The 27,734-nt window shown below is 40.5% G+C and overlaps 1 protein-coding gene across 2 annotated transcripts in view; it reads right to left on the bottom strand.

The window, feature by feature from the left end:
- Positions 1 to 26,888, bottom strand: part of ccdc71 (coiled-coil domain containing 71) — a 36,130-nt gene extending 9,242 nt beyond the window's left edge. Inside the window, exons 1-2 of one of the 2 annotated variants that reach the window (XM_031731490.2) lie at positions 26,629 to 26,888; positions 22,809 to 22,881 (exon numbers count right to left, since the gene is read on the bottom strand). The gene's annotated coding sequence lies outside the window, so the exon portion shown is untranslated. The remainder of the gene's footprint in view (positions 1 to 22,808; positions 22,882 to 26,628) is intronic. The other variant, XM_031731489.2, reaches the window with a different exon arrangement.
- Between the last annotated feature and the right edge of the window lie 846 nt (positions 26,889 to 27,734).

The following is a 27,734-nucleotide window of genomic DNA, read 5'->3' as shown; positions in this document are numbered from 1 at the left end:
CCTGTTGAGACTTTTCAAAATAAACCGAATCACGTGAAAGATGCAGAGTATTTACGGATGAGAAGCAAAAAAGAGCCATCAGGTGCTAAAAAATAAACCTTAGACTCAAACGTTAGAACAGGCTTTTCCCCGCAGCACGCCGTGTAATAAATACTCACAAAGAAAACGGCGGCCGTTACAACCTATGTCTAAAAATGTATCGTTTCATGCATTAGTTAAAACACTCGACTCCAGGTACGCGACGCCCAGCTGGAAACACTTCACGCAAGTCGAGCTGCCCGACATTCACAGAATTTACAGAAAATGTTACATTTTTGTGATTTATATCGTTATCGGACAATAGATGTCTTAATATCGGGATATGAGATTTTGGTCATATCGCACAGCCCTATCTGCAGCACTACATAGCAAAAAAGCTTAGTCAGAAACAACATATTTCTGTGAACACACCCAGTTCGTAGAAATACTACCTATACTTGTACATTGCGTTTTCTGAAAAGAACTACACACTGCTATTCTATAGCAATGAGACCAAATGGTGTATATGGGTCATGCCATGTAATAGTTCCCACCTGGCTCCTTAAATGAGAACTTAAGAGTTTAAATGTGTTTATCAGCCGAGGTGGTTTAATTTAATCATTTCAACCAAAAATTATGATACGAGATTAAAAACATGCCACCCTGCTATTGTTTCCTAAATCTAAAGACTTTTCATGTAAGTGCCAGCGACTTGCCTCTACACTGACCCCACCATCCATTTCCTCACAATGTGTTTATACAGAAGTAATACAGCTAAATCTTTAGTGTTAACTCTGGGTCAACAGATTTTCAGATACTGCAATGGGCTGTAGGCAACACTCATTTTAGATTTTTAACACAGCCTCATCTACCACAACCACCCTCCTTCAGCCTGGTTCTGGTTCGTCTTTAACGAAGAGTGAGTGGTTCAAGTGTTAAAGAAAGTGCTTTCACTTCCCGCTGTCACTAAGACACAGGAAATCGTTCTTTCTTCCTGCAACAGCTCTCAACAGTGCAGAGAAACATCTGCTCTCTCATGCTAATGTGCCATTTCAACCCTGAACTGCTACTACACTACAAAAGTCCTCCGTAGAGCTAGAACATCTTACTATTCATCACTGAAGAAAATAACAACTGTAGGTTTCTCTTTGAGTTAACTTCAGTAGTTACTTCAGTAATTACTTCCTCCAAACAATTAATGTGCCTTTTAGACCCCATTCCTTTAAGACTGCTCAAAGACGTCCTACTATTAATTAATGCTTCAAGCTTAAATATGCTCAACCTCTTTATATTAATCCGGTGCGTACCACAGGCCTTCAAGGTGGCAGTACATCTCACCATAGTACAGAAACAGCATTAGTGAAGCTTACAAATGATCTCATAGCCTCAGAGCAGCCTCAACTCTGTGCTGTAGGTATTTAAAGGTACTTCACTGTTTTGAATTATATTGATCTAATGATCTCGAATATGTCTTTTTTTTCTCCTCTTTTTTTTTCCTTTTAAATACATAAGGCTAATTATTAAATTCCACACTGGTCTTCACTAGGATTGACATAACACTTCCCTTTGGCAGTATTATCAGAAGGCATGCCATATATTTTCATTACTATGCAGATGACACCCAGCTTTATCTATCCATGTGAACCCAGACGACACACAAATTAGTTAAACTCCCAGTATGTCTTTAAAACATAAAAACCTGGATGACTACTAATTTTTTAAATGTAACCTCTTTTCACAAAAAAATAAAGTCATTATTCTTGGCCAAAAATCTTTGTGTCCGATTCTTATTCTGGATGGCATTACTCGGCCAACAGTGAGAGTACTGAGAGGGACCATCAAGCGATCATATTTCTCCTATACCGACTTCTCTTTATTGGCTCCCTGTTAAATCCATAATCGAATCAAGAAATCCTTCTTAACACATCCAAGGTCTTGAATAATCAGGCCCCAGCTTATCTTAAAGACCTCATAGTATCATATCACCCCAAGAGCACTTCTTTCAGTTGGAGTCACTTTGTCTTTAGTAAAGTTACTAGAATGAAGAAGTTACTTGGATGAGTGACGAAACGTTTTTCCACTGAAAACACTACATCCAGATGAACAGATTCAACTATTTGATATTTCCTTACCGGGATGATTGAGCAAGCATCAAGACATTAGGCTTAAAACTTTCCCTTTCCATAAAGCATGTAGTTAGCACTGGTTCAGGTAACTCTGAATCCTCCCTTAATGACACTGCAAAGCCTAGGCTACTGGCTGTCCTCTGACTCTCCGTTTAATCATTAGTTATTATTAATCTCCAATTCTCTTCCACAATTTGTCTTTTGTCCTTTTTTTAAAAAATTATTATTATTGTTATTATTAGGTCGATAAAATAGAAGAATAGGATTTAAAATTCAAAATATTTATCACGATAATTCAAAATACTGTTTGGGCTTCTTTTGTAGGTGTATAGTGGAAGTAACACAAGTTATGTCACTTTTATCGGCACCTAGTGATTAAAACCTTAAAGAACACAGCTAAAGGTTGTCAGTCTCTGTAACTATTTGCTTCCTAGTGACTAAATTTAAACCCAGATTCCAGAAATGTGTGATTTAGCTTGAGAGGAATTTTATGTGTTTTGGTACTGCAAACTGTCTAACAAGGCTACTGGAATAATGAGTACTGCATGCTGAATCAAACACCAGCCCATTTTCTTTCTTTAATAGTCAGCTCTACAGCTCCGACTTGCCACTGCTTGCTACATGGTAGTTACTCATCTGCGTTAAACACATGAGACCTTGTTTCACTGAAACAAGTCCTACCAAATTGCCAGCTGTGTTTTAATCAACCTCACCTTAACATCAGCTTCAGTTTTGCTTAAGCTTATCTGTACTTTGATATGCAAACTGTTGCATGCTAACAACACTTTCTAAAAGGTTACTAATAATACTCAGGCTCAAAAAAAATGGCAATGGAAAATACAGTATTTCTGTGAGATAGGTAACAAGTTAGGTCTTTATACATCTGCAAAGATAAAATTACAGTTGTATAGTTCATTTTCATCCTGGACTGCAGTATAATATTGACAATGAGTATTTCCTTTAGCTTTGCCAAGGATGAAGCACATCACTGTAATTTATCATGTAGCATTTGTGTGTAGTAGCTGATGATGGACACAATGCAAAAGATTTGTCAAGAAATGCACCACAGGGCATGTTTAAGCTTGCTTAATAGTCTGATGTGCACAGTCAACAACCAAAGGGCCATCCTGAGCCAGGAAAAACCCTTATTTGTCATACTTATTACAGAATTCATTGCACTGATCACAACTGTAAACCATCATCAATGTTTTTCCTGTATACAGAATAGAAAAATTGCAGTGCCACGCAGTGAGGACTTAGCAAAGAATCACCTTATTCACCAACACTATAATTAAAAAAAAGGATGTCAGTTGTGGTTCAGTATGTGAAACCCAAAAAATTAAAACAAGATTTTTGAAGTAACACGTAACAAAGACTCACTAGCTTTAAGAAGTCATATATTCCAAAAAACTTATTTATGTAACGTTATGGGACTTTTATATTCATTATGTAAAGTATAAGCTGCAAAAATCTAAAATCTTCTTCAGGTGATTGGACTGATTTACTCAGGAACAAATAAAACACTGAAAAAAAGCCAAACAATAACATTTTTAAGTTATCTAAGTGACTTCTATAACACGTTTAACCTGAGTAGCAAACGACCGTGTGTGTGTGTGGGGGGGGGGTTTGAAAACGATGTGCTGGGAGTTCGCTGTTCTTGCTGGCTCTAGTGACCCTTGACCTCCAGGTCAGCTATCGAGCTAGTGGGGTAACAGGTGTCTCCGAAAACGTCAGAGCACTTTTGCAAACATGCGATGTCTTGATAAATTGAGCAGATATTTGAAATTTACACAGCTAAATTCTCGCCTGAAAATATGTTGAAAGTTTATTTTGTGACCCAGAATGAGTAATATTAAAAACTAAGTAGCTGCCGCCATTGTGGGAAACTGGAATTGGCTGGGCTGCGCTATGAATTCTGGGATATGTTGGTCCACGAAGGATACACCCGACTCATCCTTTACAGGGCTCGCAAAATTTCAAAATCCCTGGTAGCCCTTCGGGCAGGGACTCTTCAGTTTGTGGTAGCCCAAAATAAATTTAAGTAGCCCGAATAAAAAAGAGAGCAATTTTTTTGATTGATGTTTTGTTTCCTGTTTTGTTTCCGTTACAATATTATACATTATGTATAATATTGTAACGGAAACAAAACATTAATCAAAACATCGTTGAAACACAAATTAAACATTGTATAAAAATTACAATCATCAACTCAAATACTTGGTTCTAATTGAACAGAAATTTCTATGCACTTGTAAGAACTGTGTAGAACATGAATCAGTCTGTGACAGGTACTGAATTTGGAATTTCCACTGAAGTCACGGGTAAGAGATAAGTGAAACCAAGATCTAGGACATTTTTTTGGAAGTTTGCAAAGACTGCTAAATTTTGCCAATGGTAGTTCACTCTTTGCAACATAGTACGCTGTTCTAAACAGATTTTTCAGGTTTATTTTTAGTATGTTCTTTGCAATTGGTGTTTGTCCTGGGAAAGATATTGCAGACTGAGCAATCTTGCATTTCTCATGGGTTCTAATGGGGGTCTTTCTTAAAATTACTGGTCCCAGTAACAAAGGCGCTTGTCGACTCAGAAATCGAGGGAAAACCAACAACACACCCGGCAGAACATTATGTTATTTACAGGGGTGCACATAAGTGGTCGACAGGTGCGCATTTGTTGTCAAAATAAAAGACGCGCACCAGATAAGAAATTGCAACGCGCGTTTGCGTACATATAAAAAGGCACTGTTTTTGTCCGCTAGAGTGGGATTTCCACGGCATATTCTGCACCACATCTCTGTGTGTTCATCATTTGTTTGAAGCCAGCTCACCTCCTGCAACCACTTTTCCGAGAATACGCGCTTCTTTTGCGGTTCGGACTCCTCCTGACATTTCTTTGGAGGTGGAGGAACACCAAAGTAATTGCTTAAAGGAGCTTGCTTCTTCGACATCTTTAGGAGTTCTAAACAAATGTCTGTCCTCCTCCAGAAAATCTGGAGGTGCGCGCGTTGCAACTTCTTATCTGGTGCGCATTTTTTTTTTTTTTTTTTTTTTGACAGCGATGCGCGCACTCACGGACCACTTATGTGCACCCTGGTTATTTAGCTTGTCATATTCCAGCCACAGAAATTCTTTTGTCCATGAAACCATAAAGCTGCACTTTCTTTTTCCCTCATAGTCTGATTTGTCATAACTTTTCCGTTTTGTGGTAGGCTTTTTTTTGGCTGTCACTTCTTCACCCTGACTTGTCTTATTTGGCTCAGCAGAGCTAAAATATATATCCTGCTGCTTTTACACACGCACTCACATAACGGTCAGCGATTCTCTGCGCAATCAACCTCTCACATGTTTAAGCTTGCTGTGGGAGATTTCACTTGTCAGGTTTGAATAGTAAGCTAATGAGTGATAAGACGATGTCAGAGGAATTGGTGCGCAATTAATCGTCACTCACCAATCAGTGCTGCCGCTCTCTATACACAGTTCGCGCGATTGCAAAGTGAAAGCAAAAAACAAGCGCAAATTCAAACGCGATTTCAATATGTCACATATTGACAGTGGCTCCCCGATGCCAATGACATAATTACCCAGCTACATTTCCAAAAGAATGCAAAAGCATTGACATATATTTTTCCTTCCTATGATAGCCCGACGGGCAGGGCTGAGATAGATTTTGGTAGCCCGACTGGAAAATTCGCTAGCCCCGGGACGTCGGGCTAGCGATTTTGCGAGCACTGCTTCAAATCTGGGGAAAAGGAGGAGTCTTCGAATTTGGACAGCCTTCGTCCTGTCACTGTAATGTAATCGGCCTACAAATGCGGCCTCCAAAGGATGTGGCCCCTGAATTTGGACACAGCTATGATACCAGAAACTGCTTCTTCTTCTGCGTTTAACGACAGCTGGCATCCTTGTATATGCAGTGCTGCCATCTTCTGTTTCAGTCCGTTATTACACTTAAATCCTACTATTCATTCCTGCGTCTTTCAGGATCTTACAAAGATTTAAACGATGCGTCAACTATTAAATCAGTCGTTGACGACTTTGACATAAAAAAAAACAAAAACACACACACACACACACACGCACGCACGCACGCCTGTGAAAGACCATCTCTGAATCGAGGAGAGGGCCTAAGGGTACATCTTTCGCCATTTTACAATGCTGTGATAGCAGCCATTCCCCAACTCTCTGTGAATGGTACTCATGGCCATTGATCAGTGGTCATGACAATTTGCATATTAATGATCAAGGAACTGACCTCACAGCCCATTTTTCCTTCAGTGGTGCTGGTTTCAGTCATTATGCAAATGTCCTGTTTATAAGATTGGGGAAACCTGCAGTCAGCTGAGACTGAAGAAGTCACCTGGATGAGTGATGAAACGTTTCTCCCACTGAAAACGCTACGTCCAGATGCACAGAATCAACTTTTGGGGGTCCACATTAATAGTTGTTTCATGCATCACCCCACCCCACCACAATACCCCATAAACATAAACAGTAAACAGTAACAACAAAGGTAGCAAAGGTACCAAAGGTCATCAACCAACTACAATGACTTAAGTTTAACTACACGAGAAACTGTTAAATTAGTTGACAAAAAACATTTTTTTTTTTAAACTGCAGGGTGCATTACTAAATGTGCAGAAATGCCTTTAAACTTGGGTATTATGTAACTTTCTCCAGTTCCATCTCAATGGTTCAACACCATAGCGATTGACTTGAAATGCTTCTGTTGGCTGCAAGTCCCTTGAAACTTACTTTTGTTCTCCGAGGACCTAGACGATTTGAGTGTTCAGCTGACATTTTAATAATCACATGATGCGTGTCAGGGGCAGAGGTAGTGATCTCAAACACTGCCGCACATACACAAAGCCCTTTGTCTTTCTAACCTAGAATGCCCCCCAAATGCTAAACAGACATTTTCAGATTTAACCACTACTGGCTTTAGGTTTCATTTTTGGCAAAGTAAAAAAGACCATTAACTTGAATGGAAAGCCACCAAGTTTCAAACAGAATTGTGACAGACATTTGATGCGCTTTCTTTGTCTTCAAAATACCAAAGTTACATCTCAAACAAAATATACCCTAAATATATAACCAAGCCCAACTCACAAGAATCAAACCTCTGCCAGAAACAAAAAAGGAAGAGGAATCTGATACACGATCTAAGCACACCCTTGATGTGCTTTAGTAGACTGTGAGATTACTAGAACACAGACTACTACCAAATGAAAAGACCGATTGCCTATTTGGTTAATGTTGTTTCACTTGCAGGTTTCATTCAGAGTGAAAATGCAGCTGCAGGCAGCAGATGCAGCTGTGTGGTTATAGAGCAGTGAAGCTAAGCAGGCCTATACAAACGTCTGGGATTGGCCAGTTAACCAGTAAACAAGAAGTGCTTCAGTTGATGCGCCAGAGCAGACACTCAAAGACGCAAAGCAGCCAGATCGCATCCAAGTTCATGCTGCATACCAAAATTATGAGTATTATTCAAGCAATACTGCAGCAGCAGTACATTTAAAGCATGCGGGGGGGGGGGGGAGAGTATTTGACATTGTGTCCCTCTACAGGAAAACTTAAATAAGACAGATTGAGGACACCGTGTAAAATCTGGAACTTCAGTTAAAAAATTAAACTTTTCTTTTTTTCCTTCCTCTGGATGAGCTGATGCCCGAGACACAGTCAACTTACTCATCTATGTACATGGGATAACGAAAGGCTAACATTATGAAGAATCTGGCAGCAATGTGATCAATGAAAAGGAGCAATTTGCTCACCGAGGGAAATGAACACTTGGGTAGGCTGGGGGTGAAATGGGACAAAGTGGCAGATGTTAAAGGTGATTGCTGTAAAAATCTGATAGGACAAACTGACAGACTTTTTAAGCGGATGCAAAATAATGTGGCTGAAAAGAAACCGGAACTGAAACTGGTATTTTTGCATTATAAGCGGGAGGTGTTCTGTAAGTCGGTGCTAAATTTATGTCAACAACATTTTAATTAACTAACTAAAAAAGTTAGCTTCATCAAAGCCATGGCACTGAACCCCAGACAGCTTGTTGCACTTTTGAAGGAGCATGAGTCTGAACATGGTGACATAGGCTACCACAAAGCCTCAGGTAGCTCAGCCTGGGCAAAGTGCTCAAGAGGACATTAACAATCAGGAATAGATAGATTTGGTGAAAGCTACCCTCTCTCTCTCTCTCTCTCTCTCTCTCTCTCTCACTCTCACTCACTCACACACTCACACAGTAGAAATTACAGCAGTACTGCAACGGAAGACCCTTTTAGGGTCTCTAACTTACAATATAGAGAACTCTGAGGCAACTGCTGTGGTTATTTAGCAACATATAAATAAAATTTGTTTGAATTGAGAGGAATGATAAAAGATAATTTGACTGAAGATTTGTTGTGAAGTCAGTCCTCTGATGTGTCCTCCAATTTTGAAATTTTAATTTCAAGCCTTTTGTAAATTAGGATGGGGGACCATAACTATGGGCTCAAAATGTGGTCATAAATATTTTGTACTTGTAAATCAGTTTTGTATGTGTAAAAAAGATTTGTGTGTACGTAAAAAAGATTTGTGTGTGCGTAAAAAAGATTTGTATGTGTAAAAAGAATTTGTGTGTGGACTTAGCCAAAAAAAAAAAAACCCCTGCAAGTTACAAGTACGAATTTTGACCCTATTTTTCTTCCTTTCATCTGATTGGTCAATGTTATGTCAATCACAAATGTAACAATCCAATCAGAGAACAGATGGGTTTGGCTGTCGGAGGGGCGCTATTTTTGTACATTTTTCCACCAATAGGGAAGGAGTGTTTTTTCTTTTTTCACTCTCAAGCAAAGCGTGTTTGCTAGCGCTCTCCATAAAAAAAAAACACAGTTTTTACCGTTTCTTCCCAGAGTAAACGCCACTGTTTTATTCAGAAAACCCCCCCAAAACATCGGTTTTACGTGACCTATCAACACAATTTAAAAAATGGTATATAGCTTGAAGTCCGCACGTTCGACCCAAGTTGAAATGGAGACTGGGTCCGTCGACCCCAGAGAGTTAATCAGAAAGCCTTATGTTAGCTAGTTATGTATCGGGCTAATGTTTAAAGCTTTCACTTGAGTAAATTAACTCATATTACTGCTAAGTAATGTTAGCTAAGTTCACAGCATATTCCGTAATAGCGCTGCCATACTGCATCACACTCAGTGCATTTCAATAATTTCTCCAACGAGTTTGATAGCTAGCAAAATAATAATCATAATTTAAAAAAAAAAAAAAAAAAAAAAAATAATAATAATAATAATCATATTTAAAAAAAAAAAAAAAAAAATAGCATGCGTACTGGAAAATTATTTACTAGGACTCACCTATCATGCAACTGGAGAACGCAAACTTCGCCATTGTTGTTTTCCATCAAACACTCATTAAAACAGCAACCTACAGGTATGTTAGCGCACTCATCCCCGACTGTCCGAGGGAGGGGCGGGGTCACATATTGAAACAGACACAAGGCAGCCCAGGTGGGGAAATTTTGCTTTTGCGTCTCATTTTATTTCTCTATCTGATAAGAAAAAAATTCAATCAGATAGCTATTTATTGTGAATGAAATACAGTTACATTTTCAAGCACTTTTAAGCACCACATCTGAAATTCAAGCACTTTTCAAACCTTGAAAAGACGACATTAGAATTCAAGCATTTTCAAGGATTTCAAGCACCCGTACGAACCCTTATAACCCATTCTCAGAATTTCAGGGGAATGAAAACCAAAAAAAAACTCCAATAACAACAACAACAACAATAATAGTAATAATAATCCCCTCTGGGGTTGACTTGAACAGAAATACATGTTTTTTTCCCCTGGTGTTTTGGCATTTGATAAACATTTATTTTAAACTTGGGTAAATTAAACACCGCTCAACCACTTAAGTCAGTCCTTTGGTGCTATGCCAAAACCCTGCTCGTTTTATGAGCTTTGATCTAAATGAAATACCTTAAGTACTTCAGTGCTGGTGTTCCAGAAACAATCCTGGTAGTGTCTTGGTCATAGCACAAAACCCAAACTGATATGGCTCACGACTGAAAACACAATTTTACACCACACTAAAGTCAGCTTCAGCAGACTAGAAGTCCTCCACCTCAAAAGATACTCTGTGGCAGAGAGAAATTGCTATTCTGTGCGGCTCTCCATTTTTCTGTGGCCTGAGGATCAGTGAATACCTCCTGCCTGTCACATCAACGTCCCATCAACACCGCTTCCTTGGTCTCTTTTTAGCATTTATTAACGACGAGTCACCTCTGCTGCTGAGGATAAAAATAATCTAAGTCAACAGTCTCAGAAATCGGAAGTTAACAGCACCTAAGATTAGAGCACAGATAAGTGCCACACAGAGTTCTAGCAGCAGACACATCTCTACATCAACTGTTCAGAGGAGACTGCATGAATCAGGCCTTTACGGTCAAATAGCTGCTAAGAAACCACTTGTAACAAAAAGCAACAAACAGAAGATATTTGCTTGGGCCAAGAAACAAGCAATGGACATTAGACCAGTGGAAATCTATGCTTGGGTCTGATGAGTCCAAATTTGAGATCTCTGGTTCCACCCAACCAAAAGGGGTTCTTTGCTGGTAACACTGTTGGGGAGTGATTCAAAATTGAAGGTACACTAAACTAGCGTGGCTACCACAGCATCCTGCAGCGACATGCCATCCCATCCGGTTTGTGTTTAGTTGGACCATCATTTATCATCATTTTCCCCCACATTGGACAATCGGACCATCTCTCCCTGTTCCTCACACCTCGGTATTCACCACTCATCCAACGTGTGAAACCTGCTGTGAGGACAATTAAAGTGTGGCCAGAAGGGACACACGCAGTGCTCCAGGACAGATTTAAAAACACAGACTGGAATATGTTCACCAACACAGACCTGGACCAGTACGCCTCATCTGTACTGGATTACATCCCCAAAACCACAGACAGTGTCACCACCCAGAAACGGATCACCATGTACCCCAACCAGAAGCCTTGGATGAACCGGGATGTTCGTCTCCTCCTGAAGGCCCGCAACACCGCCTTTAGGTCAGGAGATGCACACGCCTACAGTACAGCCAGGGCTAATCTAAAGAAGGGCATCAAAAAAGCCAAACACCATTACAAAAAGAAGGTAGAAGAACACTTCTCCAACTCCAACCCCCGACGCATGTGGCAAGGACTCCAGACCATCACAGACTACACGACCACCAAACCCTCCCCCGCATCCTCTGATGTCTCCTTCCTCAACGAGCTCAACAACTTTTATGCTCGTTTTGAGCGAGGGAACCCCACAACCACAACCAAAGCAGATGTGACGCCAGACCACCAACCTCTGACTCTCTCCCCCACCGATGTAGGAGCGGTGCTGAGCAGGATCAATGTCCACAAGGCTGCAGGTCCTGATGGCATCCCCGGTCGTGTTCTCAGAGCGTGTTCTGGGGAGCTTGCAGGAGTCCTGACAGACATATTCAACCTGTCCTTGGCCCACGCTATGGTACCGGCCTGCTTCAAATCCACCTCCATCGTCCCGATACCCAAAAACTCCAACCCATCTTGCCTCAATGACTACCGCCCAGTAGCACTCACCCCCATCATCACTAAGTGCTTAGAGCAGCTGGTCTTAGCACACTTCAAATCCTGTCTCCCCCCCACCCTGGACCCCCACCAATTTGCATACCGCCAGAACAGGAGCACAGAGGATGCAGTCTCCATCGCACTGCACTCTGTCCTCTCACACCTGGACAACAACAACACCTACGCCAGAATGCTGTTTATAGACTTCAGTTCAGCATTCAATACAATCCACCCCTCACAACTCATCAGGAAACTGACAGACCTGGGCATCAGTTCCCTCATCTGCAAATGGTTACTGGACTTCCTGACCAACCGCCCCCAACATGTCCGGCTGGACAACCACTACTCATCTATCATCACAATGAACACCGGTGTACCACAAGGCTGTGTGATGAGCCCTTTCCTCTACTCCCTCTTCACCCATGACTGCAGACCTGCTGATGGTTCCAACACCATCATTAAGTTTGCAGATGACACCACGGTGATTGGCCTCATCAGTGACAACGATGAGGCCGCCTACAGGGAGGAGGTGGATCGTCTGGCTGAGTGGTGCGACACAAACAACCTGCTGCTTAACACCGAGAAGACCAAGGAGCTCATCGTGGACTACAGGAGGAATGCTGACCCACATCCACCCATCGACATTAAGGGGACGGCTGTGGAGCGTGTGAGCAGCTTCAAGTTCCTGGGAGTCCACATCTCCGAGGATCTCACCTGGACGACCAACTGCTCCAAGCTGGTCAAGAAGGCTCACCAGCGCCTCTTCTTCTTGAGGACTCTGAGGAAGAACCACCTTTCCTCAGACATCCTGGTGAACTTCTACCGCTGCACCATCGAGAGCATCCTGACCAACTGTATAACAGTCTGGTACGGAACTGCTCTGCCTCGGACCGGAAGGCGTTGCAGAGGGTCGTGAAAACTGCCCAGCGCATCGCGGAGCACCACTTCCTGCCATAAAAGACATCTACAGGAAGCGGTGTCTGAAAAGGGCTGGGAAAATCATCAGAGACCCCAGTCACCCATCACATGGACTCTTCACCCTCCTGCCCTCTGGGAGGCGCTACAGGAGCCTCCGGACTAAGACCACCAGGTACCGGAACAGCTTCTTCCCCACAGCTGTCAGACTCCTGAACTCTGCCTCCTGACATCTGACAGCCTCTGTAGAAATTATCCACACCCTCACTTATCTTAACTGCACTACTGTATAGCTCCGTGTAAATAATCATTCTGTACATACAATAATTTTTAACCTTACAACTGTTTACAACTTGCATAGTTCCCATTTCTGTATATCTCATATTTCTGTAAAGTTATTTATTTCATACTCTGTATAGTTTTTCATATTTATATCCTGTTCATATCCTGTACATAGCTTGTACTCACTACAGCCTGTACATACCTATAGTTCTAGAATATTCACACCATACTTCATACCGTGTACATTATAACATACCACAATAGACCCATTTCTGTAATATACTTGCATTTCTGTAATATACTTGCATATCTATATTATTGCTAATATATATTGTAATATATCTATATCACTAAAGCACTCCTGGATGGATGCAAACTGCATTTCGTTGCCCTGTACCTGTGCATGTGCAATGACAATAAAGTTGAATTCTATTCTATTCTATTTATTTTTCAACAGGACAATGACAGCAAACACACCTCCAGGTTGTGTAAAGGCAATTTGACCAAGAAGGAATGTGATGGGGTGCTGCGCCAGATGGCCTAGCCTCCAAAGTTGCCTGACCTAAACCCAATCAAGTTGCTTGGCACTGCCTAGGACAGGGATCTGCAACCTTTAACACCCAAAGAGCCATTTGGACCCGGTTTCCACGCAAAAACAAAACAAAACACTGGGAGCTGCAAATACTTTTGGAAATCTAAAATGAAGATAACACTGTATATATTGTTTTTTACCTTTGTGCTTTGTGCGAACATCTAAAGTAAGTAAGTAAAGTTTATTTATTAAGCGCTTTTCACAGACAGGCAGTCACAAAGCACTGTACACAAATATTAAAATAAACAATACAATCAATAGACATTATACACAATGTAAAAGATCAAATGTAAATAATGTAAAGAATATAAAATACATAGATCAACAAAAGGCTTGTTTGAACAGAAAGGTTTTTAACTGCTTTTTAAAAGAATCCACAGAGCAACTAAGGTGTGTTGCTTATGTAATCCATGAAGTGCTACAGAGAAAATTACATTTTATTTATGAAATTAACACATTTTGAACTCTTAAAGAAATATAACAAAAGGAAAGACACCCAGCTGAACTAAAATGATCCATGTAGCAAACAAAAACTGTTGTGAGTCACCCTTTTTTTCAGGTCAAGGCTTTTGGAGCCTTGACCTGACTTTTAAAAAGTAATTGGAAAAAAGCACTATGCCGCTAAAAAAAAAAAAAATAGATATTTGCAAAATTCTGCCTAAATATCTATTTTACCTTGTTAATGTGTGTGGCGGGCGTGGTCTGCAGTGCCGCTGCATGGGAGTCGGACGCACCTGAGCGGCACCATAATCGTGCCTCACCGCCTTAAAGCCTGTGCTCTCTCTGTTGTTGTGTTGTCGGGCTGTGAGCTGAAAAGCTACAGCCGGCTTTATGCGTGCAGCAACCGTGTGTGAAAAGTGGTCAATAAAGAGATGCTGAAAAGCATGTCCATGCAAACATCGTCGGGTTTGCCGTGATATGTTTACAATGAGACTTCTGGTCCCAAACCTTGGCGCTGGCGTCTGCAAATCGGGCTTTCATCTTTACGCAGGACTGTAAGCTGTCATCTGTGAGGCGGGAGCAGTGTTTGTTTTAACATAGTTCACGGTGGAGAACAGCTGCCGATATAATGTGGATCCGAAGATCCATAATTGGCCTACCTGGGGTTGAAAGTCTCGATAAATGCACGGCGTTTTTTGCGGGTACACGGCTTCATGAGTGTGACGCTTATTTTGAGCGATGAAAAAAATAATAAGATATAATTTTATTTTTATATTTCAAAATCACAATAATCTTCCAATTTAGAACTACAAGTTAAAAAAAAAAAAAAAAAAGAAAAGAAAGAACTAAACACAAATAAAATGCACTTAAGCGAAATACTTCTTCTAAACCACCCGGAGCCACAAAATAAGGACTAAAGAGCCGCATGCGGCTCCGGAGCCGCGGGTTGCCGACCCCTGGCCTAGGAGGTGATCAGTTTGGGATGAGATGGAACGCAGAGAGAAGACAGAAGGGCCAACAAGTGTTCAGCATCTCTGGGATCTCAAACGAGACTGTTGGAAAACCATTTCAGGTGACTAACTCATGAAGCTTATCGAGAGAATGCCAAGAGTGTGCAAAGCAGTAATCGAAGCAAAAGGGTGGCCATTTTGAAGAACCTAAAACATGTTTTGACTCATTTCACACTTTTCTGCAGTGTTGGCATTGAACACTACACCATCTGAGAAACTATGATATATAACCAAATTTATGATTAGTAATGGTCTTTTCTAATTCTGCCTTACCAGTATTAAGCACGGGCATATAGATGAGTTTGTCCCGAAAAGAGGCTTACGCAACTCTCAAATAGCTGAAGTCATAACAGAGAACAATCTTAGAATGGTTATCAGCTAGTGATGGTAAATTCGATTCTTTTTACTGAATCGAGTTTTAATGAGTCACTCACCAAAGTGAATCGGGTTTCTTGAGTCATTTGAGTCACTGAGTCAGTTGACCAGAGAGTGCAAAAATGTATATTTTCACTCGTCTTGATGCATTCTCAATCATGCAGGAAAGTAAATCTCCAAAAGTTGAATCTGTTCATCTGGACGTAGCGTTTTGTGAGAGAAACGTTTCGTCACACATCCAAGTGACTTCTTCAGTCTCAGCTGACAGCAGGTTTCCCCAATCTTATAAACAGTACATTTGCATAATGACTGAAACCAGCCCACTGAAGGAACAATGGTCATGAGAATTTGCATAATTATGATTAAGGAACTGACCTCCCAGCCCATTGTTCCTTCAGAGCAAAAAAAATTCTAAAGGGAACATTTATTTTTATTTTATTGGTATTTTCCTTAAATGTGTCAAATATATATTTTCTCATCTAAATGTCCATTGAGCTGTGAGCCAGGGGGCGGTAAAGCGCCTTAACATTGGTTGCCAACCAAGAAGAAGAAGAAGAAGAAGAAGAAGAAGAAGCAGCTGTGAGCCAGGAGGGAGGGGGTGAGTGAGTGAGTGAGTGATTCGTAACAGGAAGGGAGGGGGTGAGTGAGTCAGTGATTCGTTCAACTCGTTTGAGCTGTGAGCCAGGAGGGAGGGGGTGAGTGAGTGATTCGCCTTACGCTATGATTCAGCACAGCAAGGGAGGGGGTGAGCGAGTCAGTGATTCGTTCAACTCGTTTGAGCTGTGAGCCAGGAGGGAGGGGGTTAGTGAGTGATTCGCTTATGCTATGATTCAGCACAGCAAGGGAGGGGGTGAGCGAGTCAGTGATTCATTCAACTCGTTTGAGCTGTGAGCCAGGAGGGAGGGGGTGAGTGAGTGATTCACCTTACGCTATGATTCAGCACAGCAAGGGAGGGGTGAGCGAGTCAGTGATTCGTTCAACTCGTTTGAGCTGTGAGCCAGGAGGGAGGGGTTAGTGAGTCCTGAGTGATTCGCTTATGCTATGATTCAGCACAGCAAGGGAGGGGGTGAGTAACTCAAATGTGCTGTTAGCATGCTAGCTGAGCGATGCTACTGTGAACCGAGGAGCTATTGTCTTGATGTGAGCTTCTACTCAGGGTTTTTTCTTCCAGTTCAGAGCAGAAATGTTTTTGTTAAGAAACTGGCTGTTGTTTTTTTCCCCCACAATTTTAATTATAAGCTAGATATATTTCTACTAATGGAATTAGCTTGCTAACAGCAACAGGGATGAGTCAGTGAGTCAGTTGCGCTTGTGAATCATGATTCACGAGTCAGTAAAGTGATTCTCGAGTATTGAACGATTCGTTCACGAATCAAACATCACTATTATCAGCAGCTAGGAATATCGTTTCAAAGATAAGAACAATCCCAACTCCAGAGTATGTCCACTTCAAGTCTGATGTCACAAATTCATGAACTGAATCATCTGTAAACTTTGTTAACTTGGTTTTTTGGACTGGAATTTTTTTTAAAAAAATTTTTTTAATTTTTTTTTAAGCTTTATGTGAACTTTTGGACGGAAACCAGTTTTAGTTTCCTATTTGCACACAATTTTTTGGCTTAAAATACTACTAGCACTTAATTTTGTATTACTTAATATCTTGATTTATTTCATTTTATTGTGATGGTCCTGTTAAAAATAAATTTGATTATTTTCAAATTCATATGTTTCCTGGGTTATTATTTCAATTTGCTATGGTACGAGGGATGCCAAGATTAGTAGACTAGTCACAATTACGTCGACTATCAAAATCATCGATGACAAATTTAATAGTCGACGGGTCGTTTGAAGTTTTGTAAGATCCTGAAATACGCAGGAATAAGTAGTATATTTTAAGAGTGTAATAACGGACTGAAACAAAAGATGGCAGCACTGCATGTACAAGGATGCCAGCTGCCGTTAAACACCAAAGAAGATGAAGCAGTTTCCGGTATCGTAGCTGTGTCCAAATTCAGGGGTCGCATTCTTCGGAGGCCGCATCTGTAGGCCGATTACGTTACAGTGGCGCAATGAAGGCTGTCCAAATTTGAAGGCTTCTCCAAATGCGTCCTCCTTTTCCCCAGATTTGAAGGATGGGTTGGGTGTTTCCTTCGTGCCCCAACCTATCCCAGAATTCTCAGTCAATTCCAGTTTCCAACAAGTGCGGCAGCTACTTAGTTTTTAATAGTACTCTTATTACTCTTTCTGGGTCACAAAATAAACTTTCAACATATTTTCAGGTATAGCTGTGTAAACTTCAAATATCTGCTCGACATATATAGAGGTCACATATTGTGATGTTTTCTGTTACCCTACTAGCTCGATAGCTGACCGGGAGGTCAAGGGTCACTAGAGCCAGCAAGAACAGCAAACTTTTCAAACCCACCGCGGTCTTTCGCTACTCAGGTTAAACATGATATATAAGTCACTTAGATAACTTAAAAATGTTATTATTTGGCTTTTTTTCAGTGTTTTATTTGTTCCTGAGTAAATCAGTTTGGCTGAGATAAAAGTTAGCTTTCACACAGCTGACTAAACGTCAAACAGAAAACTGATTAAACAGAAGTGTGACATGGTCGAGAATTTACTCCAGTGTACTGTTATATTTTAGAGAGCAAGGAGCAGATGGCTGAGTTTATTAAACTCCACCGAGACAATCTGCAAATTTCATTAAAAGTTTAATAAACTATCATCTGCTCTTTATTTTTAGTTACCACATACCTTAAACACTTCAAGCTGTAAGCTAATGATAGTTATACAAGAGTAGATGCATGCCAATGCAATAAGCTGGACGCTTTACGTTCAATGGATGCATGATCTGATTAGTCGACTAATCGCAAAAATAATCGGTGACTAGTCGACTATCAAAATAATCGTTTGTAGCAGCCCTAGTACGAGACAACAGATATTCATAGGTAGGAAGCCTTGAGCATGTGAGGAACTGAAGCCTAGCAAAGGAAATCTGCCCACAGGAAGCGGAGATAAGAGTTATTGAAAGAATCGTTGACTAAACAAAGAAAAATTAGGCAGATTAGTTAAATGTCAAAATAATCATTAGTTGCAGCCCTACTGACAAGCAACTTTTATTATTCATCATCCAAGTCTGTCATGAATGGAAGACCTTTGGAGAAAATGTATAAGACTCACTACAAAATTCAAACTATTGGCTCATGATCTGAAGCACACAATGGCACGGGTCAGCACCAGTTATTGAAGCAACCGGACACAGTATGCCTTAAAACAAAAAACCTACAAAAAAAAAAAAACCTAAAAAAAAAAAAAAACTAAAAAAAAAAAAAAAAAAGAAAGAAAGAAAGAAAGAAAGAAAGAAAGAAAGAAAGAAAGAAAAAAAACTGAGAACAGTTAAAGTAGAAGAAGTATAATTACAAAGAAGAAAACTCAATGCTTGGTAATACAGCAGCAATTGTCTCTGTCCAAATATTTCCAGACAAAATTTTAACTGTGCAGCTCACCAAACATGAAATGTTTTGGAAAGCACCTAAATATTTTATAGAGCCATCAAATAACAACTGGTAGAAATTTTGCTAAAACATCAAAAGGTTAAAGAACTATTAATCCTTTACTAGTTTTTTTTTTTTTTTTTCTTTCAACATCACTAGACTTCTGTTTGTTAAAACGTATTTATCCAGGTTGCATAACACAGAAAAGCCAGAGAATTACAATGACATAGCACTGTAACAAGAAATCTTGAGTCTTAGTGAATTCAAATTAGCGTATATGCCTTGCATTGTAAGTCACCTATACACCAGCTGTAACTCAAGATGCACTCAGGGATGTGTGACAATGTTGCTTAAATGCTATGAAAAACTTATTTGGTCTGTCACCAATTTTTTAAAATCAATACCAAAATTTGATTTCTTATGGGTTAACCACTATCGCTAACATAACTTTAAACAAAGCAATCTGAAGAGAGATTTCATACTTATGAAAGTCAGCTTTTTGGGATACTGGGGTTAACGAGTCTATAGGAGTTCCACAACCACTGCTGACGGGTTCTACTACCTCTCTAGCTGGAAGGAACTAACATCCTGAATAAAAGTCAAAGTCCTAACTAGCAAATCTTTTCAACCCAGAAGTTGTCTTGGTAATTAACCCAGGCAGTTATTTCAGGCTACCGCCACCAAGGCCCCGTGCGGATGAATAGGGAAAGCTCAGTGTGATCTCACGACATATAAACTATAAATGGAACAAATATTGATTCCATTATCTTACAAGTCTCTAGTGATGTTTTGTCAATACCCTGGACCACTGACAGTATTATTAAAAAGTGCAAGCATTCTAAACAGATTTCTCAAATTCACTCAGTGTAACCATTTGCTTACTCCTTGTGATGATGCTTAGTCAAACTTTTATTGAAGACTGGATAAAATGGCTATAGGAAAAAAGTTACTGTAGAAAAAGTAAGTTTGTTCCCACGGATCTTATTCACATAATTGCTGCAAGTCTAAATGAATTATCCGCCCCGACCTATATTCAGCTTTTTCTCCCTGCTTTGCTTCCTTAAGAGTGGCTTCTTGACAGCCACCCTTCCACTGAGACCATTTCTGATGTGACTTCAGCAAATAAAGCAACCAATGTCTTCAAAAACTTTGACTACCTGAATAGGCCATAAACACGACTGTCAAAAATCAATTGGGCAAGCTAACACACAAAAGGGGTGTCCACTACAGTAAAGACTAGCAGAGATTTGGCAGTGAAACAACAACAGTGACAATAGTGAAATTCATCAACTTAGAACAACAACAGGTAAAATGACTGCCAATAATGCAAAGTGATTAAGTAGTAATTCTACTGTCAACTTAGAATGTTGTTTAAAAATCACAGCCTAAACCCAAAAAAATTGCACCTTGAGGTCACTGAAATTCAAACTTAACTGAAACTTTTAGAGCTGCAGGTCACCAGGATTCAAATTCATCTGAGATTTTTAGTATACGCACCTATTAGGGGTGCAACGGATCACGGTTTATCCGAAATCCGAACCGATCCCACTCCACGGTTCGGTACGCACGTGATCCGAAGATTCGAAAAAGAAAAAAAAGTATGTGTATGGTGCGCGTCGTCAGTCTGTCAAGCGGTAGCGCTAGCGGTCCAAGTAGCGGAGCAGAGGAGTTTGCGGCATTTAAGCAGCCCTTTGCTGCCCAGTCCGACCGGGCTAAAGCTAAAAGCTAATGGGGTGTTTAGCTGCAGACGGGAGGCCGTCGTCTGTTGTGCAAAACAAGGTTTAAACTGTGATGAACGTGCTTGACCCACGCTATGATATCTCGTTGCGCGTCCACTTCAGTGACAAGATCCTTCCAAGCATGTATGAGCAGGAGAAGTTTAAAGTTATGGCTGAACTGTCCCAGGCATCTTCTGTTGCTCCAACTACAAATGGGTGGAGCTCCAGGGCAACGGAAAGCCACGTGACCGTGACCGCCCGTTATATCACAGCGGAGAGGTAGATACAAAGCCCTGCACTGCCCTATAGATTACATTAGATTAGATGAAACTTTATTTATTTCTCGGGTGGGTTCCTCCGGAAATTCAGTTTCAGTAGCACAGCACCCACAGAAGTTGCAGAATGTGAGCAGAAATATACAATGTTTACACATATATAAATACAGAGTATACAAAAGGGATAAATAGAATAAATAGGAATAAGGATACAAGGGAACGGCACATTTCAAGTATTGTGAGTCTATTGCACCGTTGGATATTAACAAAAACTATTGCACAGTGAAAAGGCACTACAGCTTACTTGTTCCCCCCTCCTCTGTCCCCGTTTCCCCTCCAGCGAGGAGTTAAACAGTTTGATGGCGTGTGGGACAAAGGACTTGACTTTGGGAGAAGCAACCTGTCACTGAACAGACTCCTCTGGTTGTTTATGGCCATGTGCAGATGATGCAGAGGCTGCCCAGCATGGTCCATAATGTCCATATTGCACCTTAATTTGTTTTTATATAAGTGCGTGGAATGAGTCTTCAGTTGAATGTTTTTTAATAGGCAAAAAATACTTAAATAAGTAAACGGCGAGTAGAATTTGTCTTTTTTTTTCTATTTTTGCTGATCCGAAAATTGATCCGATCCGTGACTTTAAAACCGTGATCCGATCCGAACCGTGAGATTTTTGATCCGTTGCACCCCTAGCACCTATGGTATCAATTTCAAAATCCCATGTCACCTCATTTTCGAGTTATCGCATTCACAAACTTGGGTGTCCACGGTGCCTGCCTACCTACCCACCCACCCACCCACCCACCAACCTGGCAGGGTTATGACAATAACTCATCAGCGCAGTGATAATGCTGTGTCCAGATAAACAAAATCAACTTTTTTGGGATCACCAGGTAAAGCTAGCATGTCGCAGTCTACTAGTGCTTCCAAAAAAAATAGTTAAAAGTTCGAAATGAAAATCAACAGGTATTTCTGTCCGTGTATTGTGGCCCAGCTAGTCAATGGGTCTAGCTGCCAGGTACTAGCTACCAGGTGTCAGTTCAGTAAAGTGTGTAACAGTGAAATCAGATGCTACTATACATACAGAAGAATACTTCAGCCATTAAAAAAGTAGATTGCATTTTTTGCAAATTTCACTGATATTTCAAGCCTCTTCGTGTTTTTATGCCCCTTTTGATCGACTAAAATCAGTTATCGTCCACCATTCTAACTTTGGTATACACCTTTCCATATGTCTGGTAAGCTTCGGTGGTACATGAGGGTATTAATGCATTCCGACAGAATGAATTCTAAGACAATCTTTCCATAGCTGCATTAGATACATACATTACAGTATGGAAAAAAACAGGCCAGACGGGGTGGACAGTGCTTGGTTGGTATTAAATGCATAAACTGACTTTACTGGGCCATGGATAATTTAATCCAATCTTATAACGTAAGCTCAAATGCAAACTCATATTCGGAGAGAAATTTGAAGTGCCTCCATACTAGCACTGGGGATTGTTCCTGAGACTAGTGGTAATGACTATTAGATTTAGATTGTTTTTGATTTTTATTATTTTAATTCTCAGAGTTACAAACTGTCTAAATCCTTTCATCTGTAATAAAATGATGAGCGTTGCTCCTCTACCAGGTGTAACAATTAAGTTTAACATCCAGTCAACCATGAAAACCGAATTTATGAAATTTAACGGAGTTAAAAGTTAGCAGCGAGTTAGCTTGCTAGTTTCCATCTAAATATAATATGCCATGTGCTGACTAAGGGATTTCCGAGACAAATTAAAAATGTACACCTCTGCTATCACTTCCGACATAAATGAAGACTAAAACTAAACAGCAGTGACATTTGTAGGGTTACCTAAGTTTGGCTAGCTGGTATATAATGATGTGCTACGTTTTCGCTAGCGACACAGCTATGTTTGCACAATATAGACAGTGAAGTTGAAGGATGAAGGCTAACCTTTTTCCACTCAATAAAAGTTAACGTGGGGGTTCCTGAAGGTTAGGGACAAATCCAATCGCATGGCAGGATGCTGTAAACAGACCAAACTTCAGTCAGGATCCACAACACGAGGTTAGTCATTAATATACTGCTGCATGGGCTGGGCTGTAGTTACATTGTAAGGGTTTCAAAACTGAGCTTTAAAATGATTAGCGGTAATAAAAATCGAGAGAGACTGACAGTGATCACTGACTGCTTTTAGGGGCTTGTTGAGATTAAATAGAACAAGATACAAAGCATTAAAACATGTTAAATACACAACAGCGTTATTAAACCCAGAGTAGTTTGGGCCCAGAAGCAGGATTCATCATGTCATCACTTAAAGACCGGATTGTGTACCACCTATTTATGTTCGTGAGGTCATTATACATGCAACCTAAAGTCCTGCAACGTCATTTGTATGCAACATGAACAGTACAGCAATAAAGGACATCAAGGCAATGGTATACCTGCTGCTAGGTGTATGGCTTTTTGTCAGACAGTGACCACCTACCGGCTGGGCCATATTATACCGTTCACGGTAATACCGGTACAATGTTAGGCAACGATAAGAAAATGAACTATCGTGATAGAATATGGGTAAAACGCGCATGCGCAGTGCCTTTGTTTTCATACGCACATGGCCAAAGAAGCACGGCGGCAACGGAGAATGAGAAGGGGGAAAGCGGATTGTTGAGTGAAACGGATGAACCAGAATTGGTTTATAAAAATGGTGCAACTTCAGTGATGTGGAACTGGTTTGGTGTTTGTCCGTCAGATGCACAACAAAGCACTTTTTTGTGTATCTGACAAACACTGCGGCATCACTGAGAGTTAAAAACTGTCTAAATTCTTTCATCTTTAATAAAACGATCATAGTTACACCTGGTAAAGCAGTAATGCTTAAGTTTAACATCCAGGCATCCATGAAAACAGAATTTATTACATTTAACGGAGTTAGAAGTTAGCAGGAAGTTAGCGGTAGTTAGCTCGCTAGTTTTGCTAGTTACCTAAGCATGATATAGCATGTTCTGACTGAGAGATTTCTGAAAAAATTCAAACGTACAGCTCTGCTATCACTTACAACATAAATGAAGACAGGAAACTAAACAGTAGTGACGTTTGTAGGGTTACTGAAGTTGGGCTAGCTGGTATATAATGATGTGCTACGTGATCGCTAGCGACACAGCTATGTTAGCATAACATAAACAGTGAAGCTGGAGGATGAACGCTAACTTTTTTCCACTCGATAAAAGTTAACGTGAGGGTTCCCGATGGTTAGGGACAAATGCAATCGCATGGCAGGATGCTGTAAATGGACCAAACTTCAGTCAGGAGAACAACTGAGATAATCCATCCACAATACAAGGTTAGTCATTAATATACTGCAACAACATGGAAATAGAGCAGCTGTGATAGAATACAGCATTAATGAATCAATGGTACAGAAGTGGAGGAAATGAGAAGAATGAGTTGAATAAAGTTTGATTTATCTGAATGCACCTTATGGTCTGAAAATTACGTATTTGACTTTTTTTATTTGGCACACTGCAGTTTAATGTTGCAAAGCACCTCTTTTTAACTTCAGTGGATATTATACATGGTTATGCTCAGGATATGTCAGCCCATTTCTACTGGAAATGCCTTTTGGTTAAACTTTCAGCAAGGAATTTGCATTTGCACTGTTAAATTTTTATATAGCTTTAATGCACATAAAAAACAGCTGCTTGTTTAAGTGAAAATAAATGGATGGGGGTTTTTTGCGCTAGTAAAGTTGTGGAGTTGTATTTTGTCTCGCAGAAATTATATCGTCAGTTATATCGTTATCGCAAATTTTCAAATATATATCGTGATATATATTTTTGGCCATATCGCCCTGCTCTAGACCACAGTTTTGTTTTTTATGCAGTCAGTAACCCCTTACTGCCAGGCTTGCAAAATAGTGCTTTTGATTTTTGTAACGCAGTCACACTCATGGCTCACGTGCTGCCACCATGTAACAAATCGGCAGTCTGCTGACATAAACTTTTGGATTACCTCAGATCATTTGGAATCCCAGCAGAGTAGGTATTACAAAAGTACCATGTACTACCTCCTAAAGGAAAACCCTAGAAACCAAGTTGAGTCATGTGAAGCTGACCCAAGTCAGTGGAAAAGGGCTCGTTCAAGTGCCGTGTGTGTTGAACTGACCACACGGCTAGCGTTGTGTGGAACTCCAAAAAACAAAAGCTAAGTCTGATCCAAACTTCAGTCTGTAAAGCTAGCATGATACCAACCTAACAAAACTGTCAATTCCCAGTAAAAACTGAACTGTATTTTTCCTTGAAATTCTCACCTCTATTTAAAAATATTTATGAAAAAAGCTCCCAACACTAAGTAGTGACGACAGTATTTTAACCCAAACCATGACGTCCTAATTCAGAGTAGTTTTAACCCTAACACTCACCAAGATGTTTTTAAATACCCAACCTAACCCGAACTAAGTAACTTAATATTTAATTGCCTAAGGCCCACTCTTTGCTGTGGTCAGGTTTTAATGTTTTTCCTAAAGAAAATATATTTATATTCACTGCTCAAGTTTTTCCACTCTCAACATTCCCTGCAAACATTTTAGCTAGTTTTGGCAATCAGCCTTCAAGAATTCACTACTATCAGAGCCTTTCTGTTGAGGCAGACATTTGTATTCTTTTACTGAAGAAATAAAATAAAATAAAAATCTAAAAACGTTGACATAAAATCACCAGAAGAACAAATGAAGAATCAACAGTACTGAGAAGACCAATCACAATAGCTGCGGGTTGGGGCAATGTAATGTGTAGTAGAGATGCATGCCAGGTTACGACGTAGGATTTCTGAGAGCTTTGTGGTTACGATGTACTACTTAAAGCGTAGATTTAATGAGCACAAAAAAACCCAACAACAAAGAAGTTAAACTGAAAATTTGTGTACGAACTTGTGTCATTGCTCTGCAACTTGATTCCACCTAGCACGAGTACTACTTCACCTTCCACCAGCTGCTCAAAACAAATATATTAAGGTTTTTACAAACAGTAGATCTAACATGAAGCTAAAGTTACTTTCTGTTTGGCGTGAACACACTTTTGTAAGCCTAAAAAGGAAAATGACTACAAGAAACTATAAATGAATGCTAGCAATATGAAACTAACAACGCTCCAAACTTATTGCTGGGTGATGGGCGTGACTTGCCCCAAACAAAAGTTCAGCTAGCCTCACCTTATTTTCAATAGTACACTAATGGACTTAAAGTAATGTTTAATTCATTAGAACGAACAAGGAAGCTAAAAATGTTGTTCCTATTAAGTAAAAAGTGACAGAACATATTTAAAAACAGGCTAGCCAGTTAATGATTAAACGGAAATATCAACGGGTAAATGAGCTCTCGAGCGACCCCTTCTTCGCGCTGCTCTCGTGCGCCCCCTTGCCGAATGCGCCAACGTGACTCAGTCCTATTTATACGAAAACATTGCTTTTACAGCGCACTTAAACTTGGATCAAACGAAGCCGCCGCACGTAAGCTTATTTACAACTTTCAGCAGTCTGATAGGAGACGTCGCCATTTTTCGCACGGATATATGAAGTGGCAGCAGAAAGCTTCGCTCGCCAAACATTCTCCCAACGATCTTTCTTCTCTTTGAGCAGCTACGAGTTGTTGAGGCTCCCTGAGCCCCTCCTGCCGGCTGGGCCTCTACTCGTCAGACACTGGCCGACGCATTTGCACGGTCAGAAATGTAAAGATTATCCATTGAATTTAAAGAGATCGTGAAAAAAGCGGAATTACCTTTTAACGGTGCTCCCTCGGCATCCTCCGGTGGTCGCTGTGCCTGCCGACGCTCCACGGTAAAATGGCTGCAACAACAGCGGTGTGGATGACAGACCAGTGAAGAGAGGCGGAGGCTGCTGAGGAGAGAGGGGCGGGCTCTGTTAACCCCGCCGAGGGGTGGGGGTGGGGAACGGGCATAAACGGCTGAGAAATAATCCCGGGTTTAACTGAACAAAACTCAGAGAAAATGGCGTGTAAACTCAAGGACTAAGTGTATTTCACAGTGCAATAGTTAACTGGAATACACACCACCCCCCTCCAAAATGCAAAATCTTGATTGTGCTCTGATGTCACGGGTAGGCGGGGCTTATTGCCATTTTTGTCTTTGTAGCTAACAAATCTCTGGGCAAGCATGGAGTCCAACAGTAAAGCTGCTACTAAATGTATTTTACTTTATTTTAACAAAAAAAAACTAAAAAAAAGAATATATATATCTATATATCTATCTATATCTATCTATCTATCTATCTATCTATCTATCTATCTAGATATAGATATAGATATTTATTAGGGGTGCAACAATACTCGTATCGATATTGAACCGTTCGATACAGTGCTTTCGGTTCGGTACGCATATGTATCGAACAATACAAAAATTTTTATTTATTTTATCAACTTTTCTTCTGACGATGCTGTCTGTGTTGAGCACTCAGTGGATCTGCGTTCGAATACCCCGCCTAGGCTGCACTGTTGAGTGCAGATCCACTGAGCACAGCGCAAGCTAGCAAGACAAAAGCTAAGCTCGTTGCAACATGGCAACTGCCTCAACGCTAGCCGAAATTGAACCTCCCCCACCCTCATTCAGATCTGGCGTTTGGAACTATCTTGGTTTTCATGTGAAGCATGACCCTGATGGTAAGCGCGTCATGGACAAAAGTAAAACAGTATGTCGGATGTGCCACTCAATGCTCAATTGGTGGGAACTAGTGCGTTAGTGCAGTTAGCTTGTTAATGTGTTGACGCCGTCCAGCCCCACGCACGGGGCGATCTGCGGTAACTCGTTAACGGAGATTTGCCGCGTTATGGCGTTAATGTCATTTTAACGAGATTAACGCTGACAGCAC

The sequence above is a fragment of the Oreochromis aureus genome, linkage group 5, assembly GCF_013358895.1.
Source record: "Oreochromis aureus strain Israel breed Guangdong linkage group 5, ZZ_aureus, whole genome shotgun sequence".
Lineage (NCBI taxonomy): Eukaryota > Metazoa > Chordata > Actinopteri > Cichliformes > Cichlidae > Oreochromis > Oreochromis aureus.
The sequence above is the reverse complement of the archived record's forward strand: the minus strand, read 5'-3'. Positions and strand labels throughout refer to the sequence as shown.